Below are 15,844 nucleotides of genomic sequence, written 5' to 3' on the forward strand. Positions count from 1 at the left end.
AAAATGCCCGGGAAGTTGAGTTGCAGAGTGCTAGCAAGTCTGAAGCTCTGCTCTGCCTTTTGGACAGTTTAGCTGGATATTTATCAGAGTTTGGAGCCATTAATCCTGTCTGTAGTGTATAAAGTTACAATATAAGCCCAGTGCCATCTTGAAACGTCATAGGTAACCTTTGGGGGTGATGAAAGAGATGACACTTTTTAAAGTCCTGTGTCTTCATTCCAGGATCAGATGTATAGGTAGGTATGTGACTGTGTCTCTTGCCTTTAAATGAGAAAAGCCAAAGCCCTCATTCTAGGAAATTCATTGTCTCTGGTTTGGTCATTCCTTTTTTTTTCCTGATGTTTCTTTTAGGAACTCTTGTTTATTTGTATTTTAATTGTGAGTCTAACCTTTAACCTCTCAACCCCCCAGGTTGGTTGGTTTGTTTGTTTGTTTGTTTGTTTTTTCTTGTTTTCATTTCTTGGCTTTCTTGGTGAGTTACTTCCTCCTCTTTCTTGCCTCCCCATCCCCCACCCTAACCCCACCCCCCCTCCAGTGAAGTGTTTCTGATTTCTAGGATATGATATCTCTTGTCTCCCAGGATGCTGTACTTATGATGGGTACTTTTGTTTTACTTTGCTTTGCCCCTTTTCTGATTCCTTCTCCATCTGGCCTTTATTGGACACTTTCTTCTTTCTCCATGTGTCCTGCAGACCCCTGAGACCATGAGAAGGCAGCTTGTCCTCTCTGCTGTGCCTGCAGTGTGGGCTGTGGGGTAGCATCCTGCCGTTTCAATGCCATCCTACAGATGTCGCTGTCTGGGCCTTTTGTCTGGAACCCGGCTGTGCCACATTGGGTTGGTGGCTCCAAGCCGTCTACCTGCAGCCAGCACCATGCAGGTTTTCAAGGAGCAGTTTGGGTCTCAGTAGTTCTTCTCTCTGGCACCTCTCAGAATGGAACATTTGGAACAAAATCTAGTTTACAAAATAGGATAAGAAGCCTTTAATCCCAGCACTCGGAGGCAGGGGCACTGTGGGTTCGAGGCAAGCCTGGTCTACTAAGTGAGTCCAGGACAGCTAGGGCTACACAGAGAAATCCTGTCTGGAAACTCAAAACCAACTAAACAAATATCTATCGTAGGAAAGGAATAGATGAGTAGTTGAGCTAGTCCTGTTTACTTTGTTCCTGTGAGTTTATGCCGTTACTCTTTTTTTTTATTAATTTATTCATATTATATCTCAATGGTTATCCTATCCCTGTATCCTCCCATTCCTCCCCCCCCCCCCATTTTCCCCTTACTCCCCTCCCCTATGACTGTGACTGATGGGGACCTCCTCCCCCTTTATATGCTCATAGGGTATCAAGTCTCTTCTTGGTAACCTGCTATCCTTCCTCTGAGTGCCACCCGGTCTCCCCATCCAGGGGACGTGGTCAAGTGACGGCATACATTCTATGCCGTTACTCTTAATTCTATATTATACGTGGAGGAAACGGAGATGATATGCCAGTTTGTTTGTATACAGCAGTTTTCAGATGGCTCTAAGTACAAAAAACATAGACCTGGCTTCCTAAAGGACATACTTTCTTCCATGGATAAGCTTGAAGCTTTTGAGTATTTCCATAATCGGAAAACTCAGCTGATCATAGGTCAGTCACAACTCACATCAACTCCTTCCTGCTTCTAGGAGTCAGACACTGCCCATGAGGAATGGGCATGCCCTTTTCTTCACGTTTGATGTCCTAGGCATTTGCATAATGGGCTAAGAGACTCAGAGGCCCTGGCTTCTTAGATAGGGTCTCACTATGTAGCTCTGGCTGTTTTGGAACTCACTATACCTGCCTCTGCCTCCCAAGTGCTGGGATTAAAGGTGTGTGCCACTACTCCCAGCTGAGGCCATGGCTTCTTGCATGACCAAGCTCAAAAGACTGACTCTTTAAGATAGGAGTTAGCATTTCTGTTTATATTTTCAGTGACATTTTATGAAGATCACATCTCAATTAGAGCAGGCTAATCTTTTCTAACAGTAAACCTCAGGCTGACAAAATGGCCCAGTGTGCACCTACAACCACATATGACAAAAGTAGGTCCTTGTTTCCTGGGACCCACTTAGAAGAGGAGAACCAATTCCCAGAGATTGTCTTGTGACCTCTATACATGCCCTGTAACATGACTACACCACACACATGAGCCTTCGAGGGCAGATACACTAAATAATGTAAGTTTGTTTTAGTTAGATCTTAGAGAGGTAATGTTGTACTCAGAATAAGTGTGACTAGCAGGCAGGCTGGCTTGTCCAAGCCTGCCTGCAGCCCCAGCATGTGGGAGGCTTTGGTGGGAAGGTCACAGGTTTGAAGCCAGCCTAGCCTAAAATGAGAGAGAGTAAGAGAACACAGTGTTTCTGGTCACTGGTTTATATGGAACCAATTACAGTGAACTAAATAAACCCTGCCACTGGGGCTGACCATGTAGCTCTGTGGAGAACTCGCCTAGCATGCAGGAGGGCGTGAGTTCCATTACCAGCAGCCCAAGAAAAAAAAAAGCAAGCACAGCAGGGCCGCCTAAACTTGTCATGCTGCCTAGCCAGGGAGACAGGTAAGACCATGCTCTCCATGATCTCTTCCTAAATTTGAGACACCACCAACTGCTCCAAATCCCTTAGCCTATGTTGTAGGGATAAACCCTAAGTGAGTGCATCGTTGACATGGGCGTGGCCATGTCAAGCATCCCAGTGTCTCAGCCCCATGGGAGTGGCAAAGCCACTAACCTAGCTCAGCTGTAGTAACCCCACCTCCAGTTCAGCTGTATATAGTAAACACACTGATTGATGATACCCTCGGTGCTCCAACTTCTCCATCAGAGAGCCCAGCGCACCTGATCCCAGCCTTTCTGTGTTTTGTCGTCCCTCGCCATCCCGGCCAGGTTGGCAGGTCCTAGCTGCATAAAGCAAAACGCCGTGTCTGGATGAATTATTCAGGCTTTGACATGAGTGATGTCACCCGGGAGATAGTGTGCTGTTCGTCTAGTCTGCATTTCATGGGTAGTCCAAAGTGGCTGCGCTGCACTCTAGCCTACAGACACACCACTCCAAACAGTGCTTTGGAAGGCATTGCTGATGCCTCCGTTCCCAGATCGGTCAAAGGATGATGCTTTGGAGTCTCTCATAAACAGGGAAATGTCTCTCTCATTTACAAAATGTTATCCAAAATGTATGTGTGTTTGAAAGCCCATAGATGGATGGAGCTGCAAAGATGTGGGAACGGGAACTGTTGGCCGTAGTTCTGTTCTTAATTAGGTCTTGGGAAGACGTGATTATCTCTCGGTGCCTCGTATGTTGACTACTTGGGTGGGAGGTGATAGCGGGTAAGGTCATGAGAATCATCCGACTTCGAGCTCTTAATGACTACAATTAGGCATAATGAATAATTTAGATTATTTTAAATCATTTCCAGATGCTTGAAAACAGACTCTCCTCTTAAATAGAACTCGTCTTGCACTTAACGCTCATCTTCCCAGCCCTGCCCATGCGTCTACCAGTGAATCCTAGTGTTGCTTCAACCGCAGGGCAGGGACACCTGCGTCACAGCAGGAACGTGCTCTTTGGGAAGCATTTAACCAGATAGGAGTTTGGGTTGTCTTACTACTCTGCTATTTGTACTTCAGCATCTAAGCTAACTACACATGGACCTGCTGAGAATAACAGCCTTTTGGGCACATCGGTTGTCCATCTGGCACCTTGCCAGAGGTTGAGTTCCATGGTGATCTTAGACTGTGTGTGGGGGGGGGGGGGGGAAGGAGGCCATTGATGACCTGCCCTTCCCTAGGAATCATGAGCTCAGGTCCCCCAAGTCACAACAGTTGATTCCTTGGGGAACAGTGATTGGTTAGTGCACCAAAGAAAGTAGTCCCCTTTATTAACAGCATCCAATAAGACTCTAGAACATTTGCCTTCTGCAGCTGCTCTGAGCAAAATAGTGAAAGGTGCTCTCTCTTTGGAATCCCAGGCTCCTTGGCCCCTGGACTGCAGCTACTTGCATAGGTGGTACTGTTCTCCATCACTTCTGTTCGCCTTAACAGATCTTTAGTTGCATCTCTCAGTGACGTATTAACATGGTTGATATTTGACAGGCAGCTTCACGTCTTTGTGATAACGTAAGGTAGCAGAGTCGTGGGCTCAAGGTGTGTTAAAGCGCGGCATTCTGCTGTTCCCTGTCTTCTCTGCAGCAGCCTGGTTTGCTCTTCTGTAATAAATAGCCTTTCAGTCCTCGGGATCTTTATTGCTGGCCCTTCCTAGCGGTTAACCGGGTGAGACGGCATGGCTTCTGAAACGTATTTGCACACAGATCACACTGCTTCGGAAGATGAAAACCAGGTGAAGTGAGAGGCAAGAAAGGATAGTGTCTGGGAGTGCCAGGCTGGAACGGCTGATGTGAAGCTCCCTCTGCACTTTGGCTGGCTGGTGGGAAGTTGGTGCAGCTTAGGCTTCAGCTTCCTTACTGAGGGCACCGCCCACCCCATCTTTGGCCCACCCCATCTTTGGCCCTGGCCCAATCAGGGGTCGTTCTCGGGCCACGCTTCCTACACAAAGGTAGAAGAACCACTGGCACTTTGGAAATTATTCAAAAGGTCCCCTGACAACTCAGAAGCCTGTGACTCGCAAGTGAAATAAACTCTTCAGCCTTTGGAAGTAGAACATCTTCCCCCACCTCCCCCACCCCCGCTCCCCTCTCCTGCAGCAATCGCTGGGGCTAGGCAGAGCTAGGCTCTGGCTGCTTCAGCTATTGTCTAGGGTAAGAAGAGCAGATCTTCAGTCCCCTTCCAGTCACTTCTGCTTATGGGTTGGGAACCAAGGAGGGTGCGGAGCAGGTGGGGATGGGGGGTGGGGATCTGAGCCCAAATAGGATCCTTTTGAAATGCAAATGACCTTGATAGAAATAGCACGTTGAGCGGCTGCCTGTCACAACACCTTCTTGTGAAGTCTGTCAACTCCATTGTGTCGATGGCACAGAGCTAGACAGGTTAGAAAGGGAGGCTGTTTCCATGTCGTGGGGTGGGGAGGGAGGGGCGGGGAAGGCAGGGGGTAAGATGAGGTCATTTTCTAGGTTCAATCAGTGCAGGTTCAGCAGAGAAGTGGAGCCTTCCAGTTGCTTTGTAGTCTTGACCTCCAGAGGTCAAGTTTGAGTAAGTGCCAAGAGATAAGACAGGCATAACAGCCCCCCCATGCACCCCCCCCAGGGTGGGTTTTGTAGCAGAAATTGCCTTGGGTTTCTTTGGAGATGTAGCTATGGTAGGAGGGGGTCCACCCGCTGGCCAGCAGGTGATCTTGATCATCAATTTCTTCATTAAAAAGCAAAGCACCTGCATTCAGCCATCCACTTATTTAGTGGGCAGTAGACCTGCTGAATGTAAGCAAGCCCTCCAGTCCATCTTCAGAAGATCTGTTGGTGCAGTATGGCTCTGGTTGTGACCAAGACTGTGGGCAAGTGTTATCTCCAGAGCCCTCCCCTCTCCCCCGTGTGAAGGTAGGAATAATACCTCAGGATGCTGTGTCAGATGTGGAGGCCATGTATGTGTGTGTGTGTGAAGATGCCTTGTCAAACATGAGATGGTCAGATGTTCCTAGACTTGTTTTGGAGCCACAGGGTTATTGGTTACATGTTTAAAAGAAAAATGGAAAAAAAACCCCACAAAAACAAAAACCTCTACTGTCTGACAAAAGGAGCCAGATTTGCCCCACTCAAGAGCATGCTAGAGCAGCGTCTGCCTGTCTGTAGGCACCAGTCTTTCTAAGGGAGACGTAGCTATTTGAAAGTGGAGATAGTATGGTGTGTAGAATTGCAAATGTTAGCTATCCAATAGCATAGGAAACCCCTGAGAGGAGCTGGCCGGTAGAATTTACCCTTGATCTAAATTTGCCATCTTGTTCTAGGACCTTGTGTATGTGTGTGTGTGTGATTTCAATCTGCTGTATCCTTTTAGCTTACTATACTATCACAATTATTTTTTATTAATAAGTTATATGTAAATCCCTGATTCATTGTATGTTGTATAAGGATGGCAGGGTTTTTTTTTTTTTTTATATTACATTGCTGCGTTTTGTTGTTTGTGTGTTTGATGCTTTACGTGCAGTTATATAACTGTGCAACTTTTGGCTCAACAAAACCTAGACCACATCTGGCCCTGGTAAAGGATAGTGGCCAGACAATAACTGATTCCAAAATAGCAAAAGCGAGCTTCCCACTGCTGTCATGGCGTCAGCAGTGCAGGGGTGGGTAAGCTGTGGAGAGCCATTTTCTTGCATTCAGATGACGTTCAATTTTGTTGTGAAGAAAATGTTTGAGGGTGACATTTTCAGTTACTGAGTGTCCTACTTACTGCTCTATTGTTATGATGAAACACTCTGACAAGGCAGCCTGTAGAAGGATTTAACTGGGGGCTTCATGACAACTTTGGAAGGTTTGTCTATGACCATCATGGCAGGAAACATGGCAGCAGACGGGCAGGCAGGTGGGCATGGAGCCGGAGCAGTGGTGAGAGCTTACATATGGTCCACAGGCACTCAGCTGAAAGAGAGCTAGGCTGGGCCTGACACGGGCTTTTGAAACTTCCCAGCACACCACTTTCAACCAAGCCACACCTACTCCAACCAGGCCACACCTACTCCAACCAGGCCACACCTCCTAAACCTCAACAATCCCTCAGTTGGGAACCAAGCATTCAAAGACATAAGCCTGTGGGGGCCATCCTTATTCAACCACCATTCTGGGGAATATTAAAGCTTCTTGCTAGCTTGAAATTTGTTCCTTAAAGTTCTATAATTGAGGAAAGCAGGAGTCTTTCTCCTCTCTTTAGAAGACCTAAGCCGGAGAACTTCGCTCATACACAATGTTAGAATCCTTTGAATCAAGAAAAGCACATAACATGCAGGGAACATTTGTTTCAGAACTCAAGTGGGCAAAAGACAAATTGACATTCTATGAAAACGAGGAACAACTTAAAATACCTCTTTGGAGAAGCTGCTTAAGGCCAAGACCAGAAGCACAGTCAAAAAAAGATGCGGAGTCCCAGAAAGTGGGGAGGAATAAGTTTGCAGCTCCTATTTAAGTCAGTCAGCATTAAAAATGAAAGATAAAAAAGCAAGTGTTTGCATGCCTACATATATATCCTTAGCTCTCCCTGGGACTTTTTGAGGTTTTTTTTTTTTAATTCTTTCCCTGCTTCTGTATAGTCTCTACAACTCATATAGTAAGCTCTCTGTATATGTAGATTAAGCCAACCAAGGATCACAAATCATTTTGAGACTGTACTATGTATCTCTGGCTAACCTGTAACTTCTGCTCCTCCGGCCTGGCAGATAATCTGCCAATTGAGCTACATCCTGAGCCTCAGAAAACAGATTTTTTTTTTTTAATGTTTTCACACAGAATGTGGCCAGGTGGCTCAACTGGTAAAGGGCTTGCCACACAAGCGTGAGGGCTTGAGTTCGGATTCCCCAGCATCCACGTGAAAAATTGAGTGCAGCATCATGTAAATCGCCATGCTTGGGGAGAAGGGGTGAAGACAGGAAGATCCTGGGGCCCATGGGCCAGCTGGTCTTGTCAAATTAACAAGCTCCTGTGCAGCAAGAAGTGCCCCGCCCCCCCACCTCAGGAAATCAGGTGGAATAGCTGAAGAAGACACCTGACAGTGCCCTCTGGCCTCCACCCCCATCACGAGTATCTGCACACAGGTATGTACACACATACGTACGCAATGTATGTGCTGAACATGTCTGTATTTTTGTTGTTATTTCTTAAGTGGTAAAAAGGTAATTAATTTACATACTGTTTGCATTATTATGTACATTATGTGAATATCTGTTGGGACTAAAATTGTACAGGGTGTGCTGCAGTGAGCATGTGGACTCCAGCATATCCTGAGGGGTCCTAGGGCCTATGGTCATAGCTGTCTAGAGATGAGTTATATTTCATGTTTTGTGGGGCCAATGCCACCCACTGGTTTCCTTCTCTGTGTGTATGCCAGGGACCTCGCCAGTGGTGCAGTATGACATAAGGGCAGACAGGACCTGTACAAGGCAGTGAGTGCCCTCCAATGAGGAGAGGAATGCCCACCTTCTTCCTGGGCCACAGTGAGGGAGAGATTTCCTGACTTTTCCCATACAATGGGTAATGCCTGCTATTGCTCTATGTTACTTATCCTACTAATAACCCTATTCTGGGGATAAGGTGGGAGACAGATTGCTAAGAGCCTGGGAAGTCTGGCCTAGGAATGAGGGTGGTGTTATGGCACTGTGTAAGACCTGTGGGTAGGCGAGAGTTCTAGACCCTCTCCTCCAGCATATAAGCATGTGACTTGGGCTGAGCTAGCCAAACTTTCTGGGCTTGACTTATGGGGTTTCCTGTCCCCTATAAGAAGGAGACCTTGAGATACATCAGGTGATTATCAGACCCGATCCTTGAAGCCATGGTTTCTGCTGGATACATGACTTGCTTCTCGTGGCTTGCTTATTCTGCTTTCTTATAGCACCCAAGACCACAGGTACAGGAGTGGCACCACCCACAGTGGGCTGCACCCTACCATATCAATTGCCAATTAAGTAAATGCCTTCCAGGCCTGCCTTCAGCCCGATCTTAGGAAGGTGGTTTTCTTAGCTGAGATTCCCTTCTCTCAGACGACTCTCCACTCTCGCTTGTGTCAAGTTGACACAAAACTAGTTAGCATGCTAACTAATGTGAGAGGGCCCAGAGCACTGTGGGCTCTGCCAACCTTAGTCAGATACAGCCTGGGCTGTACATGAAACATGGCTGGGCGAGCAAGTAAGCAGTGTCCCTGCATAGTCTGCTAGTTCCTGCCCTGACATCCTCCGTGCCGTGATGGACTGTGACATGTTGGAGCTGAATAAACCCTTTCCTCCTTCCTGCAAGTTGGTTTGGGCCAGAGTTTTATCATTGGAAAAAAAAAAACCTAGGATACACCTTGGCAGCCTCTTCAGCTCCACTTCTCTCATCTATAAAATTAGAGTCACAATTCCCCCCTAGGACTGTGAAGGAACAAGATACCATGGCACGATGAATTTAGAGCAGTCTGTGAGCATGGCTGTGCCCATAGGTTTTCTCTCCTTAGCTGCCATGGTTGGATGACTGGTTACAACACAAGGAAATGGTTTACTCTTTCAAAACCCCGGAAGTGAAAAAAATAAAAATTAAAAAAAAAAAAAAACATAAGTGGGCCCTTGATTTTTTTTTCATTTTGTGTGCATGCATGTGTGGTATGCATGTGCATATATGCATGCTTTTTTGCATGTTGAGCATGTTTGGGAGGCACATGTGTATATATGTGTGGTATGCATGTGTATATATACATGTTTTTTTCATGTATGTAGTATACATGTGTAGGGGCACACCTGTGTGGGTGTATGTGCGTGCGGTAGCCCAGACTTGATGTCAGGAATCATCTTCCGTCACTCTCTCAACTTCAGTCATTAAAGTAGGATCTCAATAAAATCTAGGGCTCACCAATATGGCTAGTCTTGCTAGCCAGCTCACTCTGGTAATCCTATCTTTGCCTTCTGAGATCAGAATTAATAGGCTACCAGAATTTCTGTGGGTGGGTTCTGGGGATCTAAACTCTGGTCTGGCAAATATTTTAACCACTGGTTTATCTTTCTAACACCCCCCACCCCCACCCCACACACCACTACTGCCTTTTTTCCTTTTTTAGAACCTTGATCTTGAACTGGATGGTCAAGTATCCAGCCAGAAGTCATTTTCAGCTTTATTCACAGAGAGAAGTACCTTGTTTTTGCTGTTCTACCAGTTTTGGTATGTTTGCAGTGTGATATTGGGGGTAGTTCTGAGCTCTGACACAAAGTCATGCTAACGTCAGGCAAGCACTCTCCATCCTACTCCGTTAGACCCATTTCTGATGCTGGACTCCAACAGCTTCCCTGTGGACAAGGTTCATAGATGGCAGTGAGAACGGCGAGCAGAAGGAGGTATGGGTCCCTGGCTGCTTCTTGGTTCTTTGGACTTTTCCATGGGCAGCCTCTTTCTCACATTTGTATTTGTAGGGTAGTGCTTCTTAAATCCATGGACGACTCATTAAAAAGAGTTCTGTATCCTACCCCAAAAGTTTCCAATTGCATGTATTTGATGTCTCAGAACTGATGTTTCTGTCAAGCTCCAAGGTGATGTGGATGATGCTAGTGAAGGCTGAGACTGTACCATAGGAAGTAACGCCTCCTTCACTTAAGCCATTGCTGTTCAGGATGCCCTGCCAATAACAGAGTATCTCTTGTTACTGACAGTTGATAGCCCACTGTTCTTGTTCTGATGAGTAAAATAAGCACAGCAAAATGGCTAAAATGTTCCTCAAAGGGAAGCAGAAAGCCGAGGCAAACTGCAAATTGAGTTGCTGACCTCGGCACTATTCATGCATCCAATGTATGTAGAGGACCATGGATGTGCTAGGCATGTACAAAGATAACTGAGACAGGCAGTTGGTGTCTAGTAGATACTCACGGGTGTGTGGGTCAGTCAGACTGATAGCCAGTGTGCTTGTTACCTTCCTCTTCCTGTGACTATAGCAACCTAAGGAAAGGTCGTTTTATTATGGCTCAGTTTGATAGGTTATTCCACCATGGAAGGAAAGACAGGGTGGTGAGAGCATCTCTAGCCATGGTGGCAAGAGTGTGATAGTGCAGCTGGTCCCCATGCCTCTGCAGTCAGGATGCAGGGCTGCTGCCGCAGAAGTGCTCCTGTTCCCTTTATATTCGGTCCAGGACCTCAGCCCATGGGATGCTGCAGCCCACATTCAGGGTGAGTTTTCTCTGTTAAACCACTCTGGAAACGCACTCACAAACATACTCAAATGTGAGGCTCCCAGGTGATGGCTCCAAATCCAGTCAAGCTGACAATGAGGCTTAAGCATCACAAGCCAGTGCCTGAACCTGCAAGAGGGGAATGGGGAAAGCCAATGACATCCCATCATTCAGTCTGGAAATGGAGGAGGGGGGTGACAGAGCCCTCTTACTGCAGGGGTGATCAATCCCACCTGCATCTTGAACTCTTCTAAAGAGCTTAGCCAAGTTATAAAGGATTCCTGTGCAATTGCCTGGGGCAGGGATCTGGTGCCCAGAGTATGAAAATACCCTTGAAGAATTTGCTGTGGCTTCAAGGTTGAAACCCACTAGTCTAGCCCTCCAGAGAGGTTGGGTGGCTGAAAGCAAAGTTCCTGGCCTTAGAGAATTAAGGACAGCTCTGCTTTATGGTGGAGTGGTCTTTAGATGCCTGGATGGCTCTTCAGACCCTCCCACAGCCAGGTGCAGGTTAACCCTCCCCCACATGTGTTCGATAGCCAGTTCTGTGACCATGTAATCAAGTGTGCTCACTAACAACTTGCTTCAGCTCCTCAGTTCCCCTAACAAGATTTTCCTTGGTGACAGAGAAACAGATCGTTTTAATTAGCATTAGATAATGAATTTAAATGGCATTGCAGTCATTCCAGACTCTCCCTTAACTGTCCTAAATAACATCATGCAGGCAGTGCTCCAGTGGGATTTATTGCTGAGAAATATCCATGGCAAGAACACAGTTCTTTACAGTCTCCTCATGTGAGATTATCTCCTCCTGAACACACAGTCAGGTTACAGCTACGTTGTAGGGACTTTCATGTCTTCTGGTGGCCTTGCTTTTTGCCTATGTGAATATCTGCTCAATCATTTGTCCCTGAGAAGAGGGAGTTTGTTCTCTGTTTCCTGGGGAGCCACGGTCCATTCAGAAAGTCCTTTCTCCCACTCAGCTGAGAAGGTACCCTGTGCCTTCTGCCTCCATTCTCAGTTCTGTACTCTGGGAAATCTTTCTCTGATTCTCCATGATAAGTAAATTTCTGAGAGTGCCATACTAGATTCAAACAGATGGCACCTTGGAGTAACTACTACTGTCATCAGGTCTGGGACTGAAAGAACAAGGAGGATAATGTGTTGTCCTTGTGGCCCTTGAGGGCAAGTTGTTCCTGTACACAGCAAGGCTCTGAAGTTGGTTGTGAATGTTTTGTTTTTTGAGACACAGTCTCTCTACATAGCCCTGGCTGTCCTGGAACTCACTATGTAGACCACGCTGGCCTTGAAATCCCAGAGACCTGCCTGCCTCTGCCTCCAGAGTGCCGGGATTAGAAGTGTGCACCACCATACCCAGCTTATTGTGAATATTTTTTATTCACATTTCTCAATGAAAATGAAGGCGAGGGAATATGTTGGCCACCTTGAAGCCACTAACCCATGAGTATGCTTGTGCTGGCTAGTTTTTATGTCAGCTTGACACAGTCTAGAGTCATCAGAGAAGACAGGACTCTAATTGAGAAAAGATCTCCATAAGATCCAGCTACATACAACTCTGATGGACATTTTCTTAGTGACTGATGTGAGAAGGTCCAGGCCATTGTGGGTAGTGCTATGCCTGGGATGGTGGTCCTGGGTTTTATAAAAACAAAAACAAAAAACAAACAAACAAAAACAGACTGAGCAAGGCAGTAAACAGCACTCCATGGCCTGTGTGTGCATCAGCTCCTGCCTCCAAGTTCTTGCCTTGAATTCCTTTTACCCCCTTTGATGATGAACTATGATCTGGAACTGCAAGCAGATAAACCCTCTCTTCCCCAAGTAGCTTTTGGTCACAGTGTTTCACCACAGCAAGAGACACCATAACTAAAACAATGCCCTCTTGTTATTGTGGTGTTAATGTCCCAGGTTATATTCTGATTTAGAAAATGGGGCTCTGAAGGCTGGGTATGGTAGTGTATGTCCATGATCCCAACACTCGGGAGGCAGAGGAAAGAGGATTGATATAAGTTTGAGGCTAACCTGGTCAATATAATGAGTTCTGGGCTAGCCAAGCATATATGTCACACACACAAACACACACACATGTATGTATGTATGTATGTATGTATGTATGTATGTATGTATGTATGATGTATATGAGGGTCTGCCTTCTCTTCCTTCCTACGGACAGACTGCCCATCACTAGACTTAGCTATTCTATGATAACGTAGGTCGGTAACATGACATTCATGCACACATCAATTGATTAGCTTTTCTCAGTTACATAGAGTAAGTGGACGTGAGGGTCCTAGTCTCTGACATTTGGGGCTACAATTTCTGATTTATTGATATGGTATGAATACAGGCTCAGTGGCCTTCTCCTGGTGATGTAAAGTCTCTTATGAGGTATAGTATGAACAACTGAATACTATACTCCAGGAGTGTCACGCAGAAACTGCTCACTGTTACATTTCTTCACTTGCTATTCTGCCTATTAATTCTATCATCCCCAAATGACTCTTGTTTGGCTGAGTTAATTCCTTAGTTTTTGTTTTTTTGTTTTTTTTTTTTAACTGAGCAAACCAAACTTGGCTTTGGTTTCCCAGCATCCACAGCGACATCATGATTTTTCTTGGTCAGCCTCTTCTCCACCCTAATTCTGGGTACCCAGAGGTAAGAATGTAGTAGAAGCATCTGCCTAAACTGTTGAAGAGCGTGGGCTCTTTGTCCAGCAAGTTGCAATATGCCTGTGATAGCAGCTTTGAGTTACTCTTGCCAATGTAACAGAAGGCAGGATGGAGGAAAAGGGGTGGATACGAAGTCTATATGGCATCATTTGAACCCCAATCCAACTGTGCTTGAAGTCAGATTTAACTCATGGTTTCCATTATGTAAAAAAAAAAAAATCAGAGCTGGGCACAGTGGTATATGCCTATAATCCCAGCACTTGGGAGGTGGAGGCAGGTGGATTACTGTGAGTTCGGGAGACCAGCTTGGTCTACAAAGTGAGTTCAGGACATCCAAGACTCCGCAGAGAAACCCTATCTCAGAGTTAAATAGTGCCAAGTGTGGGGACTCACACCTTTAATCTTAGTACTTGGGAGGCAGAGACAGGCAGATCGTTGTGAATTTGAGGCCAGCCTGGTCTATAAAGTGAATCCAGTACAGCCAAGGCAACACAGAGTAACACTGTCTTAACAAAACAAAAGTTTACTTCATGCACCAAGAAAAAGCACATAGCACAATCTAGTTTATGAAGCAATGATGATTAAAGCATGTTATTTCTTGTCACGACTGGCTGTTTTGTTTGTTTTTATTTTTGTTTGTTTGTTTTTTGGTGTTTTTGAGACAGAGCCCTGGTTGTCCTGGACTCATTTTGTAGACCAGGCTGGCCTTAAACTCACAGAGATCTTCCTGCCTCTGCCTCCTTCGTGCTGGGCTAAAGGTGTGCGCCACTACATCTGACGAGGACTGGCTGTTAAAAGTTCTGAGTTTATGCATTCATATCTAATTGGCTGAGAGTTTTAAGGCTCATGCTGGCCTTGGAAAGCTTGAATTCTGCTTGTGGGTGGAGCTTGCCTTTCTGAGGAAGGGCTCTGTTTTCTGTTTTCAGTTTGGGTCTCTTCTCATGGATGTTTGTGGTAAGGCCTTATTCAGACTATGGTCTCCGGGAAGCTCACTTAGCTGCCTCACTTTTGGCCGCTCTCTCAGGTGAATGAAGCTTGACTGTGGCCAGTGTTGGTTGTTTTTATCCTACTCATGGTTTTCTGTTGCTCATTTCTCAGGGTTACCACCCCATGAGCGAGTGCCCTCTGCAAACATGTCAGCCTCTTTACAGAGTGCAACGCAAGGACGCATATGACTAACAGGAAAAAAATTACAGGAGTGAGACGTACTCCAAGCTAAGGCTCCCCATGCCCCCCCCCCATTTGAGACTCAATCAGCTGTCCAGGGCAACTGACTATCCTCTCTCAGTGAGGTACACTACAGGGGCATGACTGTCCAGGTCTCAGGTTCAGGACTACAGTCTCTGATTTATTGACATAAGATGCTACTTTGTTTTCTAGTAGGGGCATGTAGCTCCTCCTTATTGAGCAACTCCTGCTGGTACACAGCTGAGTCTAAACTGGTTGTTTCAATAGTGCTGCTTAAAGAAAAGCATCGTTAAAGTGTTTTTTTTTTTAAAGTTGGCTGCCAGCCCAACCCCTCAGTAGTAATATGAACACCATGGTTATTTTCTGTACGTTGACACCTGAACATTGCCATTTTGAATGACTGTCACTTAAATCAAGTTAAGACAGTCTTATGAATTTGACAAAGGATTCCATGAGTTCTCTCTCTCTCACTGTTTTCAAGATACTTAAATAATCAGAAGATGGTCTTAATAAGGGAGGATTTGGTGAAATTGTTTTAAGCTTAGTAAAGGGCTTCCTCTGTTATGTTTTTGTTTTTTGTTTTTTTGTTTTGTTTTGTTTTAAGGAGAGTTTTTTGAATGCTGGATTTAAATGTGTTTATAGATGAGAGACACCAACAAAGGAAAACTGGGCTGCCAGGACCTACAGAGCTGTTCACATCCGAGGCATCATCGGAGTTCCCTAGTTTAGGGAAAATGTGGACACTGTCCTTTGCTCCTGAAATACACAGGTTCCTGTTGCAGCGGCACCATGCTGCACTACTGTTTTGGAGAACTAAACTTTGTCTTGGGAAGTTTATGATAGCGCCACACACAGAGACACCCTGCAGCTCACTCACAAGCCATTCTACCCAGTTGGTGAGCTCTCCAAAAAAGAAAAAAGAAAAAAGAAGAAAGAAAGAAAGAAAGAAAAAACAGAAAGTTGGAAAGCAACAGAGGAAGATATATCCCCTTCTGGCTTCAGCACACACATACACTTGCAGACACACATGCACACACATATACCTGCAGGCACACATGTACACACATATACCTGCAGACACACATGTACATACCCCCACACATAGATCTTAGACTAACAGTTTTACCTACAACTCTAAGATGTCTTGAAAACTTCCATTCTTGTCCATGTTTT

At 45.6% G+C, this 15,844-nt stretch overlaps 1 long non-coding RNA gene across 1 annotated transcript; it reads left to right on the plus strand.

Moving 5' to 3' along the window:
- Positions 1-5,340: 5,340 nt before the first annotated feature.
- On the plus strand, positions 5,341-15,482 carry LOC311581596. The gene is made up of 3 exons (XR_014773817.1): positions 5,341-5,499; positions 7,402-7,706; positions 15,441-15,482. It is a non-coding gene; the product is annotated as an uncharacterized lncRNA (long non-coding RNA).
- Positions 15,483-15,844: the final 362 nt, after the last annotated feature.

Source organism: Acomys minous, assembly GCF_964271855.1.
Source record: "Acomys minous genome assembly, chromosome: 2".
Lineage (NCBI taxonomy): Eukaryota > Metazoa > Chordata > Mammalia > Rodentia > Muridae > Acomys > Acomys minous.